We start from the raw sequence: 17377 nt of genomic DNA, 5'->3' as shown, positions 1-17377 counted from the left end.
TGGAAAATCCTCTCTAGTTACGCCATGATTGGCTCAGTGTTCTGTCACTCATGGGGACACTATGTCACTGCAGAATCTATAGGGAGAGCTAGGCAGTTCAAGCCCCCTTGGGTGCTGCCATAGATTTGCATTAGAAGTGCCCATCCAGGAAGGCTCAAGGTCATTGGCCACAGTTAAAATGACGTGAAATCACGTTATATCTACCATAGCTTTTATTGGACTGATCATGTCAACATCATACTTTCAAAACCTTAGCTAGCAAGCTAGACAAGCAGTCAACATCATGAATCACGTCGACAATCTACTGGCAAATCCTTGTCATATGAAGAGAAATGATAGATAAAAATGTATCGGTGCTCATCGGGTCGGAAATCGTAAATTAAAAAATGAGTGGTTTGGAAGGAATCAGTGGCTAACTGCAAGCGTTGCAAAGAAATCCCTATTTTGCTTCCCCTGCCTGCTTTTCGGTGGAGAGGATATTTGGTCCAAGTCTGGGTTTAAGCTAAGAAAGTAATACCAAGTGTATGTTGTGTAGTAAGTAAGCTGTTATTAGGGTGAGGCACATGGGCTACTAACTTGGTCCCTTTCTCCCTCAGAACATAGCCTATAGTTCTGGCTTGGTGGAACAGGGAGAAAGAATACTGTCAGAACGGCCCATGTTCTGAATTCTGTCGCTGTTCATTTCAGAAGTGCTGAACAATGTCCATCTCAGCTTCACTCATGGATGTCTTCATTGAAATTACGGATTGTCTCTTATCTGCTCATTGTTCCCTTATACCATAGTTTGTACATCTTAATTGTTATAGGCCTATTGCTTATATTCGTATCTTATTCATCATTTTAGGCAATGTTGGAATGATTTCATTGTATTATATTATATTATTATTATTATTGTATTATGCTCATGTGTTTTCTTGATGAGGAGTAGATACTATATAATGTTGTTGGGTCTGTAACCATGCTTGCCAGTGACAGTCTCTTCCCATTCAAAAATGTGTTTTCAACAAAAAGTTCAGTAGTAGACCCATGTAATTCCAGTTGATGTTTTGTTTGCGCAATGCGCTGTCTTTGCGTTGGTATATTGTATATAAAAGTGGATCCTCATGATTGTATTTTCCTTCCTTTTTAGACCACATACAGTAAGCCTGATAAAATACTTCAAACGGTAGGCTGAGTCTCTCTCTTTCTCTATCTTTCTCTCTGTGTGGTGACTTAAAGAAGAGTAAGGTTAAGGCCTCAACATCTTGCTGAATTTATCTGAATGAACGAACATCTCTCTGAATTTCTGTCGGTGTCCATTTTGAAAGCGCTGAACGAATAGTCCTACCTCATCGCAGCTCGTTTGCTTGCGCTTGCTTATACTTAAGAGCTAAATGTTAATAACAGAGGTGGGACCAAGTCATTGTTTTACAAGTCACAAATAAGTCTCAAGTCTTAGCACTCAAGTCTCAAGTCAAGACGTACAAGTCCGAGTCAAGTCTCAAGTCATAAACTTTGAGTTGAGTCCTAAACAAGTCATAATGTGCTCTTCACCAAATGTAATACCATTTTATATTTTTAACAAGAGTAAGTTAGTATATTACATTTACGCAAATCATGAATGCTTTTAAAAATATCAATATATGTATTACTTTCCAAATAAACATTATTTCCATGGAAATACATGGGTAGCCATGAGAAAGACACCCTATGGGTCGCTATGGGGGCGCAATCGGGCGATGTAGGCTTTCACAAAATCGGCCACACAAAACACACACACAGTGTCTGTCTGTCTGTCTGTCTGTCTGTCTGTCTGTCTGCCAGCCAGCCAGCCAGCCAGCCAGCCAGAACCGACTGGTACCCCAATACGCACTGAAAGGGGGAGAGGTTAGTGGAGGAGTGACGAAGCGAGTTCTGTGCCATCTCGGCCCAGGGCACAAATGCTGCCCACTCCCCGGCCGGACCTGGAAATAGGACCGCAGAAACCTGCCCAAATCCTGGTTGACTCTCTCTACCTGCCCGTTACTCTCGGGGTGAAAACCTGAGGTAATGCTAATCGAGACCCCCAGACGTTCCATGAACGCCTTCTAAACTCTCGACGTGAACTGGGGACCCTATATCCTCAGGCACCCCGTAGTGCCGGAAGACGTGTGTAAACAGGGCCTCCGCAGTCTGTAGGGCCTTAGGGAGACGAAGCAGAGGGAGGATACGACAGGACTTAGAAAACGATCCACAACGACAGGATCGTGGTATTTCCCTGTGAGGGAGGAAGATCCGTTAGGAAATTCACTGACAGATGTGACCAATGTTGTGGAACGGGTAAGGGAGTTAACTTACCTCTGGGCAGGTGTCTCGGAGCCTGACACTGGGCACACACCGAGCAGGAGGGGACATAAACCCTCACGTCCTTAGCCCCCTCAAGCCAATGTCTCCACGCCTTCAACACTTTAACCACAGCTGCACCTCATCTGTTACTGCATCTAAAACTTAATCTGTTACTGCATCTATCACTTCACCTGTTACTGCATCTAACACTTCATCTGTTACTGCATCTAACACTTCATCTGTTACTGCATCTAACACCTCATCTGTTACTGCATCTAACACTTCATCTGTTACTGCATCTAACACTTCATCTGTTACTGCATCTAACACTTCATCTGTTACTGCATCTAACACTTCATCTGTTACTGCATCTAACACTTCATCTGTTACTGCATCTAACACTTCATCTGTTACTGCATCTAACACTTCACCTGTTACTGCATCTATCACTTCACCTGTTACTGCATCTAACACTTCGTCTGTTACTGCATCTATCACTTCATCTGTTACTGCATCTAACACTTCATCTGTTACTGCATCTAACACTTCATCTGTTACTGCATCTAACACTTCATCTGTTACTGCATCTAACACTTCATCTGTTACTGCATCTAACACTTCATCTGTTACTGCATCTAACACTTCATCTGTTACTGCATCTATCACTTCATCTGTTACTGCATCTAACACTTCATCTGTTACTGCATCTAACACTTCATCTGTTACTGCATCTAACACCTCATCTGTTACTGCATCTAACACTTCATCTGTTACTGCATCTATCACTTCACCTGTTACTGCATCTAACACTTCGTCTGTTACTGCATCTAACACTTCATCTGTTACTGCATCTAACACTTCACCTGTTACTGCATCTAACACCTCATCTGTTACTGCATCTAACACTTCATCTGTTACTGCATCTAACACCTCATCTGTTACTGCATCTAACACTTCATCTGTTACTGCATCTAACACTTCACCTGTTACTGCATCTAACACCTCATCTGTTACTGCATCTATCACTTCATCTGTTACTGCATCTAACACTTCATCTGTTACTGCATCTAACACTTCATCTGTTACTGCATCTAACACCTCATCTGTTACTGCATCTAACACTTCATCTGTTACTGCATCTAACACTTAATCTGTTACTGCATCTAACACGTCATCTGTTACTGCATCTATCTTCACCTGTTACTGCATCTATCACTTCACCTGTTACTGCATCTAACACTTCATCTGTTACTGCATCTAACACTTCATCTGTTACTGCATCTAACACTTCATCTGTTACTGCATCTAAGACTTCATCTGTTATTGCATCTAACACTTCACCTGTTACTGCATCTAACACTTCACCTGTTACTGCATCTAACACTTCATCTGTTACTGCATCTAAGACTTCATCTGTTACTGCATCTAACACTTAATCTGTTACTGCATCTAACACTTAATCTGTTACTGCATCTAACACTTAATCTGTTACTGCATCTATCACTTCACCTGTTACTGCATCTATCACTTCACCTGTTACTGCATCTAACACTTCATCTGTTACTGCATCTAACACTTAATCTGTTACTGCATCTAACACGTCATCTGTTACTGCATCTATCACTTCATCTGTTACTGCATCTAACACTTCACCTGTTACTGCATCTAACACCTCATCTGTTACTGCATCTAACACTTCACCTGTTACTGCATCTCTTAACTGTTACTGCATCTATCACTTCACCTTTTACTGCATCTAACACTTCATCTGTTACTGCATCTAACACTTCATCTGTTACTGCATCTAACACTTAACTGTTACTGCATCTATCACTTCACCTTTTACTGCATCTAACACTTCACCTGTTACTGCATCTAACACTTCACCTGTTACTGCATCTAACACTTAATCTGTTACTGCATCTATCACTTCACCTTTTACTGCATTTAACACTTCACCTGTTACTGCATCTAACACTTCACCTGTTACTGCATCTATCACTTCATCTGTTACTGCATCTAACACTTCATCTGTTACTGCATCTAGAACTTCATCTGTTACTGCATCTAACACTTCATCTGTTACTGCATCTAACACTTCACCTGTTACTGCATCTAGAACTTCATCTGTTACTGCATCTAACACTTCATCTGTTACTGCATCTATCACTTCACCTGTTACTGCATCTAGAACTTCATCTGTTACTGCATCTAACACTTCATCTGTTACTGCATCTAGAACTTCATCTGTTACTGCATCTAACACTTCATCTGTTACTGCATCTAACACTTCACCTGTTACTGCATCTATCACTTCACCTGTTACTGCATCTAACACTTCGTCTGTTACTGCATCTATCACTTCATCTGTTACTGCATCTAACACTTCATCTGTTACTGCATCTAACACTTCATCTGTTACTGCATCTAACACTTCATCTGTTACTGCATCTAACACTTCATCTGTTACTGCATCTAACACTTCATCTGTTACTGCATCTAACACTTCATCTGTTACTGCATCTATCACTTCATCTGTTACTGCATCTAACACTTCATCTGTTACTGCATCTAACACTTCATCTGTTACTGCATCTAACACCTCATCTGTTACTGCATCTAACACTTCATCTGTTACTGCATCTATCACTTCACCTGTTACTGCATCTAACACTTCATCTGTTACTGCATCTAACACTTCATCTGTTACTGCATCTAACACTTCACCTGTTACTGCATCTAACACCTCATCTGTTACTGCATCTAACACTTCATCTGTTACTGCATCTAACACCTCATCTGTTACTGCATCTAACACTTCATCTGTTACTGCATCTAACACTTCACCTGTTACTGCATCTAACACCTCATCTGTTACTGCATCTATCACTTCATCTGTTACTGCATCTAACACTTCATCTGTTACTGCATCTAACACTTCATCTGTTACTGCATCTAACACCTCATCTGTTACTGCATCTAACACTTCATCTGTTACTGCATCTAACACTTAATCTGTTACTGCATCTAACACGTCATCTGTTACTGCATCTATCACTTCACCTGTTACTGCATCTATCACTTCACCTGTTACTGCATCTAACACTTCATCTGTTACTGCATCTAACACTTCATCTGTTACTGCATCTAACACTTCATCTGTTACTGCATCTAAGACTTCATCTGTTATTGCATCTAACACTTCACCTGTTACTGCATCTAACACTTCACCTGTTACTGCATCTAACACTTCATCTGTTACTGCATCTAAGACTTCATCTGTTACACTTAATCTGTTACTGCATCTAACACTTAATCTGTTACTGCATCTAACACTTAATCTGTTACTGCATCTATCACTTCACCTGTTACTGCATCTATCACTTCACCTGTTACTGCATCTAACACTTCATCTGTTACTGCATCTAACACTTAATCTGTTACTGCATCTCGTCATCTGTTACTGCATCTATCACTTCATCTGTTACTGCATCTAACACTTCACCTGTTACTTAACACCTCATCTGTTACTGCATCTAACACTTCACCTGTTACTGCATCTAACACTTAACTGTTACTGCATCTATCACTTCACCTTTTACTGCATCTAACACTTCATCTGTTACTGCATCTAACACTTCATCTGTTACTGCATCTAACACTTAACTGTTACTGCATCTATCACTTCACCTTTTACTGCATCTAACACTTCACCTGTTACTGCATCTAACACTTCACCTGTTACTGCATCTAACACTTAATCTGTTACTGCATCTATCACTTCACCTTTTACTGCATTTAACACTTCACCTGTTACTGCATCTAACACTTCACCTGTTACTGCATCTATCACTTCATCTGTTACTGCATCTAACACTTCATCTGTTACTGCATCTAGAACTTCATCTGTTACTGCATCTAACACTTCATCTGTTACTGCATCTAACACTTCACCTGTTACTGCATCTAGAACTTCATCTGTTACTGCATCTAACACTTCATCTGTTACTGCATCTATCACTTCACCTGTTACTGCATCTAGAACTTCATCTGTTACTGCATCTAACACTTCATCTGTTACTGCATCTAGAACTTCATCTGTTACTGCATCTAACACTTCATCTGTTACTGCATCTAGAACTTCATCTGTTACTGCATCTAGAACTTCATCTGTTACTGCTTCATCTGTTACTGCATCTAACACTTCACCTGTTACTGCATCTAACACTTCATCTGTTACTGCATCTATCACTTCACCTGTTACTGCATCTAGAACTTCATCTGTTACTGCATCTAACACTTCATCTGTTACTGCATCTATCACTTCATCTGTTACTGCATCTAGAACTTAATCTGTTACTGCATCTAACACTTCATCTGTTACTGCATCTAACACTTCATCTGTTACTGCATCTAACACTTCATCTGTTACTGCATCTAACACTTCATCTGTTACTGCATCTATCACTTCACCTGTTACTGCATCTAGAACTTCATCTGTTACTGCATCTAACACTTCATCTGTTACTGCATCTATCACTTCATCTGTTACTGCATCTAGAACTTCATCTGTTACTGCATCTAACACTTCAACTGCATCTTCATCTGTTTATCTGAACTTCATCTGTTACTGCATCTAACACTTCATCCTGCATCTATCACTTCATCTGTTACTGCATCTAGAACTTCATCTGTTACTAACACTTCATCTGTTACTGCATCTATCACTTCACCTGTTACTGCATCTAGACTTCATCTTCATCTAACACTTCACTGCATCTAGAACTTCATCTGTTCTGCATCTAGAACTTCATCTGTTACTGCATCTAACACTTCATCTGTTACTGCATCTAGAACTTCATCTGTTACTGCATCTAGAACTTCATCTGTTACTGCATCTAACACTTCATCTGTTACTGCATCTAACACTTCATCTGTTACTGCATCTAACACTTCATCTGTTACTGCATCTATCACTTCATCTGTTACTGCATCTAACACTTCATCTGTTATACTTGTTTACTGTTCACTTGTTTTTCTTTAAAAATATTTTTACAGGTTTTTAGAAGGACAACCAAGCAGGTGAAACAAATGAGGAGAGGCCTAAAAACACCTGTCTTTGGGAGTTTTTTAGCTCCAGGCGAGATTCTTTGCCAGTTCTTTTTCCAAGGGCCAGTGACATGGAGAACACCACAAATAAGTTAAATGAATTAATAAATAGATCAAACAAAACTATCTTAGTTAGCCTTCCTAAATGTCATGTAATGAATCATGTATTTTGTTGGATTTGAAACTTTATTGACCTTGAGTCATCAAGATTTCTGTTTTATGATATAGCTTGCTCAAATGTACAGTATAGCTTACTCAAAACGTACATTTTAACATGGACATTTCTACATTTTGGTCCCATTCATAATTGTTGTCTAGTATTTGTTTTAGATGATTCTGGACAAGATTGTCATCAACATGCTGTTTTACCCTGAAGCTGTCTGACTGTGCCCTTCCACAGTCATCAACATACTTTTTTTTACTTATGAGGATTTTGAAAAAGATCTGATGGCAAGAATCTCCTCATCCTACACACAATGTTCATGTGAGCGCAAGAAACGTTTTATAGAGCTTTTTACTGTATAGAGTTTAGTAAACATTGATACAGTGATACAGACACATTGATAAAGTGGCTTACATTCTACATTCTAACAGTAATGGTTAACCCAAAAAGTCTGTACAATTGGAAAGATTAAAGGTAGAGCTAGATTAAAGACAGTGCACGCTACCTCGTCAATTCCCAATTGCCTTGCAGGCAGATGCATTCTATATCCTACTGGAGGTGGAACCTGTTAGGAAGTGCTATTTCTTATGTAAATGACCAGCATACTGCTATTGCATTGTTATAACTGAGACAACACATAGCAACATATTCTCACAGTAAAGGATGTGGGGCCCTCTACAGGATAACTCACGCACACACACCCATAACTGCTAGGCCAGCGCACACACCAAATTTCCCCCTTTAGCTGAACATTGTGTGACAGCGGGATTCTAGAGTGACGGACGGCCCAGCTGAGCCAATGCAAGAAGACTACCTCCAGCGTGAACCAATCCGAAGAATCGAACTTCCAGAATCTACCCACTTTCTGTTTTGTATAAATTGTATTGTAACGGTTCACTCTCTCTCTTTTCCTGCTGTTCTGTGCGAGCGAATGGGAGAGCCATATTTACGTGTACCAGATATTCTCACTCTGAAATAAACTGTCGCTTGTCGTACAATTTTAACACCTTGTCTGAATCGATCCTTAACCGGCTCACCCTTCTAATATCCTTTTATCAACAAACCTGAAGCTGAGGGGCCAGTTCAAAGGCCTGCCCTCCATATCCATATCCACTCCCATTATCCCTATTTAAAAGTCCTGTCTTGAAAGGTTTCCTCAAGGAAGTGCCTAGGCAGTCAAGCTGCAGAAGAGAAATGTGCCTTTAGAAGCTCAGAGTAATTGGCTAATCCAAATTGATGGCCACAAGCTAGCTGTCACGTTCTGACCTTTATTTCCTTTGTTTTGTCATTGTTTAGTATGGTCAGGGCGTGAGTTGGGGTGGGCAGTCTATGTTTGTTTTTCTATGATTTGGGGATTTCTATGTTTCGGCCTAGTATGGTTCTCAATCAGAGGCAGGTGTCATTAGTTGTCTCTGATTGAGAATCATACTTAGGTAGCCTGGGTTTCACTGTTTGTTGGGGGGTGTTTGTTTCCGTGTCTGTGTTTTTCACCACACGGTACTGTTTTGGGTTTCGTTCATTCCACGTTTATTGTTTTTGTATTCAGTTGTTCATGTGTACTATTTCTTATTAAAAGAACCATGGACACTTACCACGCCGCATATTGGTCCTCCAATCCTTTTCACCTCTCCTCTTCGGGAGAAGACAGCGATGATAGCAGCAGGAACAACAGCGGCCAGCATCACAGGACTCCTGGACATGGGAGGAGATATTGAACGGAGAGGGACCCTGGGCACAGACTGGGGAATATCGCCGCCCCAAAGCAGAGCTGGAGGCAGCGACAGCTGAGCGGCGGCGATATGAGGAGGCAGCACGGCAGTGCGACAGGTACGAGAGGCAGCCCCCCCAAAAATTGCCGGGGGGGCACACGAGGTGTGGGGCTAAGCCAGGTAGCAGACCTGAGCTCACTCCTCGTGCTTATTATAAGCAGCGCGTTACTGGTCAGGCATCGTGTTATGCGGTTAAGCGCAAGGTGTTGCCAGTACGTGCCCTTTGCCCGGTGCGCTATAGGGCAGCCCCCCGAGAGTGTCATGCGAGTGTGGGCATCCAGCCAGGGCGTATGGTGCCTGCTCAGCGTGTCTGGTCGCCGGTACGCCGTTTCAGGCCAGGGTATCCTGCGCCAGCTCTGCGTGCTGTGTCTCCGGGGGCGCTGGGAGGGTGCAGTGAGTCCTATACCTGCGCTCCGCTTGTGCCGGGCAAATGTGGGAGTGGAGCCTAAGGGAGAGGTGCGCGTAGGTTCAACCTGTGCCTGCACTCTGGAGGGTCCGGGCTAGAGTAGTTATCCAGCCTGGGGAAGTGGTGCCAAGGCTGCGCACCAGAGCTCCAGTGCTCCCCCACAGCCCGGTCCTTCAGGTCCCTCCTCCTAAAACCAAGCCTCCTGAAGGTCTCCCCAGCCTGGTGGTTCCTGTGGCAGCCCCACGCACCAGGCTATCTCTCTGTCTCCTCCCTACAGGTGTTCCCGCCTGTCCGGCGCTGCCGGAGTCTCCCGCCTGTCCAGCGCTGCCGGAGCCCCTCAGCCCAGAGGCGCCAGAGCCCCTCAGCCCAGAGGCGCCAGGGCCCCCGCCCCTCTGTCCTGAGCTGCCCCTCTGTCCAGAGGGGTCATTTAGAAGGGTTGCTATGGTTAGGAAGCCACGGAGGCGGACAATGAGGCGGACTAAGACGATGGTGAAGTGGGGTCCGCGTCCCGCGCCAGAGCCGCCACCGCGGACAGACGCCCACCCAGACCCTCCCCTATAGGTTAAGGTTTTGCGGCCGGAGTCCGCACCTTTGGGGGGGGGGGGGGGGACTGTCACGTTCTGACCTTTATTTCCTTTGTTTTGTCATTATTTAGTATGGTCAAGGCATGAGTTGGGGTGGGCAGTCTACGTTTGTTTTTCTATGATTTGGGGATTTCTATGTTTCGGCCTAGTATGGTTCTCAATCAGAGGCAGGTGTCATTAGTTGCCTCTGATTGAGAATCATACTTAGGTAGCCTGTGTTTCACTGTTTGGGTGTTTGTTTCCGTGTCTGTGTTTTGGGTTTCGTTCATTCCACGTTTATTGTTTTTGTATTCAGTTGTTCATGTGTACTAATTCTTATTAAAAGAACCATGGACACTTACCACGCTGCATATTGGTCCTCCGATCCTTTTTGCCTCTCCTCTTCGGAAGAAGAGGAGGAAATCCCTTACACTAGCAGAGGAAAATAATTTATGGTTGTAATTTAACATTTGAATGGAAATTGTGATATTAATGCACTGCCTCATTTCTATATTGGATAAATGAATTAAGGACCTGATGACAAATATATTGAGTTGGTATGTGTTCTGGGTCCCTCTCAAAGAAACAAATACTAATTGTGACTGACAACTCCTCTTTATAGATGGCAAACTATTTACTTTTGAAGCCAGGTGGGGTTTTCCAACTGTGGGAAACATACTGTATTAGGGAATATTGTGTGGTATATCAGAATTCCCTGTCACGACTCCCGCCGAAGTCGGTCCCTCTCCTTGTTTGGGCGGCGGTCGACGTCACCAGTCTTCTAGCCATCGCCGCTCCACCTTTCATTTTCCACTTGTTTTATCTTGTTTTTCCGCACACCTGGTTTACATCCCCTCGTCACTCTACGTGTATATTATTCTCTGTTCCCCCCCATGTCTGTGTGTGGTATTGTTCATTCCGTATTGTGTGTGACGCTTCAGGCTGGTTTTGCGCTGGGTATGGCTGTAACCCATGGCTTTGTATTTTGTGTAATTTGTGCGCATTCGCTTTTTTCCCTTGGGCCAGAGTGTTGTGACGCTGTTGCGTTCGGCTGTTTTCCTCTGCCTGATTAAAGTGTGCCGGTTCACTCATCTCTGCTCTCCTGCAATTGACTTCCTTCGACCAGATGCGCACACTCTGACATTCCCATTCACGTTTTCTATGCCTGGCTACACTACAAGTTGAACTGTAAGGCAAGTTACCCTCAACTGTACAAGAAACTGAAAAAAAAAACTCAGATTTATTTTATTTTATACATCTCCAACATATCCTCTCGATTTAACTGCATTTACCCTGAAATATGTTTTTCACCACACCGAGGGAGAAGGTGTCTCAACTGGCCAATCAATGTAAGAGGTGCCCTTGACAAACCAGGCCCATCGCTCCTCCAGCTTAACTTGACCTCTACCTGCCTGTGGCTCTGCTGGATCCACTTTGTGCTCTCGTTTTCTGCAATAAAGCACCTGATGAATATTAACCAACATTGGTGTTCATAAGGTTCAGAGGTCTGATAAAGACACATACCTCCACTTCTTTATTGCCGTGAACTGGGTCTGAGAGGAGCAGGATTCTGAAAGCTGAAATTAGGAGAAAAAATGTAATAGTGTACAGGGGCATCCCAACTGCCTGTGTGCACTCTGGGCTTGTATAATTCAACTGAACAGGTCATGCTACAAAACTGTTTTCAGGAGTTAACACAGGCCAGGGGAAATCTGGGTGGACTAAAGGCTAAAAACCAGCCAGAGACTTAAATATAGCATGTCCATGGGTAGGGGGCCAGATACAAGCCAAAGCAATGTTATAAATTCAAACAGGCATTGTCTTTATGTCTCACTTCCTTAGAAAAACATTGGAATTTGTCATGTTTCTGCTTATTTACCGAGTTACCTAAAAAAGCCTGTCTCTTGAATTGAATATGAAGTTTTTAGGAAGGACAAGCCCTTCTGAGTAAACAAATTATGACTGTGTGCACTCCACAGTTAGGAAGTCTTCTCTCCCTTGTTCTGCAAGACATGGACATTATAGCTCTAACGCTGTATAAATGTTCAAACAGTGTGGGACAGAGTGTTAAGACATTACTCTTACTTTTCAGCCCCCTGCCTTCTCTTATATTGAAATATGCTGCAAGGCCTTTGGCACAGTTCATTAATACAGGAAGATCCAGTAAATCTTGAATACATTATTTGACTTTGAGTTTCTGTGACGGCAGGTAATTACAGTGAACTGTGTATGAGGTAATTACAGTGAACTGTGTATGAGGAAATTACAGTGAACTGTGTATGAGGTAATTACAGTGAACTGTGTATGAGGTAATTACAGTGAACTGTGTATTAGGTAATTACAGTGAACTGTCTATAAGGTAATTACAGTGAACTGTGTATGAGGTAATTACAGTGAACTGTGTATGAGGAAATTACAGTGAAATGTGTATGAGGAAATTACAGTGAACTGTGTATGAGGTAATTACAGTGAACTGTGTATGAGGAAATTACAGTGAACTGTGTATGAGGTAATTACAGTGAACTGTGTATTAGGTAATTACAGTGAACTGTCTATAAGGTAATTACAGTGAACTGTGTATTAGGTAATTACAGTGAACTGTCTATAAGGTAATTACAGTGAACTGTGTATTAGGTAATTACAGTGAACTGTGTATAAGGTAATTACAGTGAACTGTGTATAAAGTTGCATTAACATCATTTGATTGATTTACACTATCAAATTGGAGCCATGAGGATATTTAAGGCCAACAGGGGTTAATTCAACACCCAGTAGACAGTGTTTCCTGTGAACTGTCTGTCAAGGCCTCCCAAGTGTTAGAAATCTGACAGTAGACGGGCAGTGCAGCCATTTGACCCTTGAACTCTCCCGATGAGAGGGCGATGTTTGAAGGTGATGATAAGAGCTTTAGCCCAGGGAATCCTGACACTGAATAAATGTGATGTAGTGTATTGTAACAGAAGCCAGATGTGGGGTCGTTCCACTTGCACTGCCACTAACACCTTATAATAAACTTCTCACTTCTCTCAGACTCCAAACATTTAATAAAGAAAATGATACAGTCTAGTGTGAGAGTCAGAGAGTGAAAAGGAGAGGCCCCTTTACATGTATTAGTGTGCCCTACCAAGGGGACTGGCTTTGGTCTTGACAGGGTTTGGAGCACCTGATCCTGTTTGAGGCCCCCGATCACCTACCGTTCCTGGCTCCCTACGTTGTTATGTGATGTCCTTGTTCTGTGGCCTGGCTCAAATTGAAATAACAAGTTGCTCCAGAGGCCGTTGCCTCTGTGTTCTGGGGGTCTGTGGAGAGCAGGCTGTGTCGGCAAGCCTTTCCACACTGTTACAGTGTTCGCCCCAGATGATTATGGCATAGATAGCACTGAGGAATAAAAGGACCACAATGGTCATTACGGTGTGTGATATGGTCGTGGTGAGATAAGTATTTTGAGTTTGTCTCAGGAGGGGCACGATTGATAGAAGTACACAAGAAATAAATGTTTGAATATATTTTCTAAACAGTCATGAAGAATAGATTCAGCTGAAGTTGAAGTGACACTTTTCCTTACACTCTTTAGTTGAACTGCTCAGACGGTCTGTCTGCTCACTAGTGTACAGACAGTAGCATGTCTTATTATTGACCGTTTCTCGCTGCAGTTTTACTGAGACAGTCAATGGGGACAGGGCAAATTGTACAAATTCGAATTAAAGAATAGAATTGAGCAGTTATTGAACACCCACTCCACAAGTAAACATCAGTAATCAGTAATGTTTGTTTCCTCCTCCTTTTGGCTTAAATCCAATTTTCAAAGGCAAACTCAAAATTGGTGATGACAGTTTTCACAGAACAGCATCTAACTTCGGCAACTGAATACACCCTCGACAAGTTTTTAAAATGTATTTTACCCCTTTTGTTCTTCCCAATTTTGTAGTATCCAATTGTTTTTAGTAGCTACTATCTTGTCTTATTGCAACAACTCCCGTACGGTTGAAAGTCATGCGTCCTCTGATACACAACCCAACCAAGCCGCACTGCTTCTTCACACAGCGCTCATCCAGCCCCAGTCCCAGCCGCACCAATGTGTCAGAGGAAACCTTGGTTAGCGTGGCAACCTTGGTTAGCACGCCTGCGTCTGATTTCCGTGACCAAGTTACCTGCTGCTAGCTGGACAAAATGCTATGCTAGGCTATCGATAAACTTACACAAATGCTTGTCTAGCTTTGGCTGTAAAGCATATTTTGAAAATCTGAGATGACAGGGTGATTAACAAAAGGCTAAACTGTGTCTCAGTATATTTCACTTGTGATTTTCACGAATAGGAATATTTTCTAGTAATATTTATGTCCGTTACGTTATGCTAATTAGTGTCAGTCGATGATTACGCTCCCGGACCCGGGATGGGGAGTCACTAGAGGTAAATTAACGTTACCATTACAAATCTGCAGTCTGATAGTACAAGATTAGATTAAAATGCAATTACATTAAATCAATATATACAATAGTTTTCTAGCTAGCTAAAGTTAGCTAACAGATTAATTTGCATCTACAGATAAACTAACGTTATTGTTAGCTATAGGTGACCGATGACACGGTAGCTAGGTAGCTACAGCAGATGATATAATGTTAGCTATGATATTTTAACTTTAATGTTAGTTAGCATTTACAAACGTTAAGCTAGTTAAATTCAGTGACAATTAGATGTAGTAATGATTGATAATTACCCAATTTGACAGTTAACGTTAGCTTCTTCAGCTTCAACGAGTAGCTACTGGCAACACAGGCAAACCAACGGTCAAAAAGTTCTGAGCCTTGCCAGTGTGCACGCGCTAGATATAATTAAGGTTTTGTGTGCTTGCTATGATCCGTGTAGCATTAGTCTCTCGCATGAGCTTTGATCATGGCTGTACTGATCTTTGTCTGATAGTTTTCAATTTACCTGTAGATAACAACCCTCAATTATTTGAATATATTTTTTTATTGGAATTAAATGACTGGATAGTTTAACTTTTTGTGTCGAGCAATCCCGTATCCGGGAGCGTAATCATAGCCTCAAGCTCATTACCATAACGCAACGTTAGCTATTCATGAAAATCGCAAATGAAATGAAAAAAATATATTCACTCACAAGCTTAGCCTTTTGTTAACGACACTGTCATCTCATATTTTCAAAATATGCTTTTCAACCATAGCTACACAAGCATTTGTGTAAGAGTATTGATAGCTAGCATAGCATTAAGCCTAGCATTCAGCAGGCAACATTTTCACAAAAACAAGAAAAGCATTCAAATAAAATAATTTACCTTTGAAGAACTTCGGATGTTTTCAATGAGGAGACTCTCAGTTAGATAGCAAATGTTCATTTTTTCCAAAAATATTATTTGTGTAGGAGAAATTGCTCCGTTTTGTTCATCACGTTTGGCTAAGAAAAAAACCTGAAAATTCAGTCATTACCGAACTTTTTTCCAAATTAACTCCATAATATCGACAGAAACATGGCAAACGTTGTTTAGAATCAATCCTCAAGGTGTTTTTCACATATGTATTCGATGATAAATCATTCGTGGCAGCTGGGTTTCTCATCGGAAGCATATACACGCAGCTGGAGATTACGCAATAATTGCGACGGAGGACACCAAGCGAGCACCTGGTAGATGTAGTTTAAAATGGTCAATCTTCCAATGATATGCCTACAAATACGTCACAATGCTGCAGACACCTTGGGGAAACGACAGAAAGTGTAAGCTCATTCCTGGCCCACTCACAGCCATATAAGGAGACATTGGAACACAGCACCTTCAAAATCTGGGGCACTTCCTGTTTGAAATTTCATCTTGGTTTCGCCTGTAGCATCAGTTCTGTGGCACTCACAGACAATATTTTTGCAGTTTTGGAAACGTCAGAGTGTTTTCTTTCCAAAGCTGTCAATTATATGCATAGTCGAGCATCTTTTCGTGACAAAATATCTTGTTTAAAACGGGAACGTTTTTTTTATCCAAAAATTAAAAGAGCGCCCCCTATATCCAAGAAGTTAAAGTGGTTGCTGCATCCATGCTATACGGGGTCAGTTTGTAAAGCCTATTTTGTAAAATTGCTTTATTAATCCTAGTCCAGATCGCCCCATTTATTGATTTCATTTCTTCCTCCATCAAATCCCCTTATGTAGGCCTATACCCTAATCCCCTTATTATTATAGAGAACATAATCTTTGATGTCTGAATGTAGCAGTGGCGTGCTGTGGGCCTGGACCTTCAGTGAGGTCCTACACAGTCCCACCTGAATTAATCCACCTCTTATTACCATCATTATGATGCCATGGCTCTAGACACTATACAGTTTCAACTGTTCTGCCTTATTATTATTCGACCATGCTGGTCATTTATGAACATTTTAACATCTTGGCCATGTTCTGTTATAATCTCCACCCAGCACAGCCAGAAGATGACTGGCCACCCCACAAATGCTCTCTCTAATTCTCTCTTTCTTTCTCTCTCTCGGAGGACCTGAGCCCTAGGACCATGCCCCAGGACTACCTGACATGATGACACCTTGCTGTCCCCAGTCCACCTGACCGTGCTGCTACTCCAGTTTCAACTGTTCTGCCTTATTATTATACGACCATGCTGGTCATTTATGAACATTTGAACATCTTGGCCATGTTCTGTTATAATCTCCACCCGGCACAGCCAGAAGAGGACTGGCCACCCCACATAGCCTGGTTCCTCTCTAGGTTTCTTCCTAGGTTTTGGCCTTTCTAGGGAGTTTTTCCTAGCCACCGTGCTTCTACACCTGCAATGCTTGCTGTTTGGGTTTTTAGGCTGGGTTTCTGTACAGCACTTTGAGATATCAGCTGATGTACGAAGGGCTATATAAATAAATTGGATTTGATATACATTGAGACAGAAACGCAGTATAACCAGGCGTTGCGTCCACCTTGAAATTTACATTTTTATTCAGAGAATTGCAGGGGAAGAGTATAATACCTTTTCATTGTGCAGCTCCGTTGCCCTGTGCGCTTGTTCGTTGAGCTGTAGATCCACTCGGGTGTCCCCAAAAGTTTTCAAAAGCA

Source organism: Oncorhynchus keta, chromosome 17 (genome assembly GCF_023373465.1).
Source record: "Oncorhynchus keta strain PuntledgeMale-10-30-2019 chromosome 17, Oket_V2, whole genome shotgun sequence".
NCBI lineage: Eukaryota > Metazoa > Chordata > Actinopteri > Salmoniformes > Salmonidae > Oncorhynchus > Oncorhynchus keta.
This window is presented reverse-complemented; position numbering follows the sequence as displayed.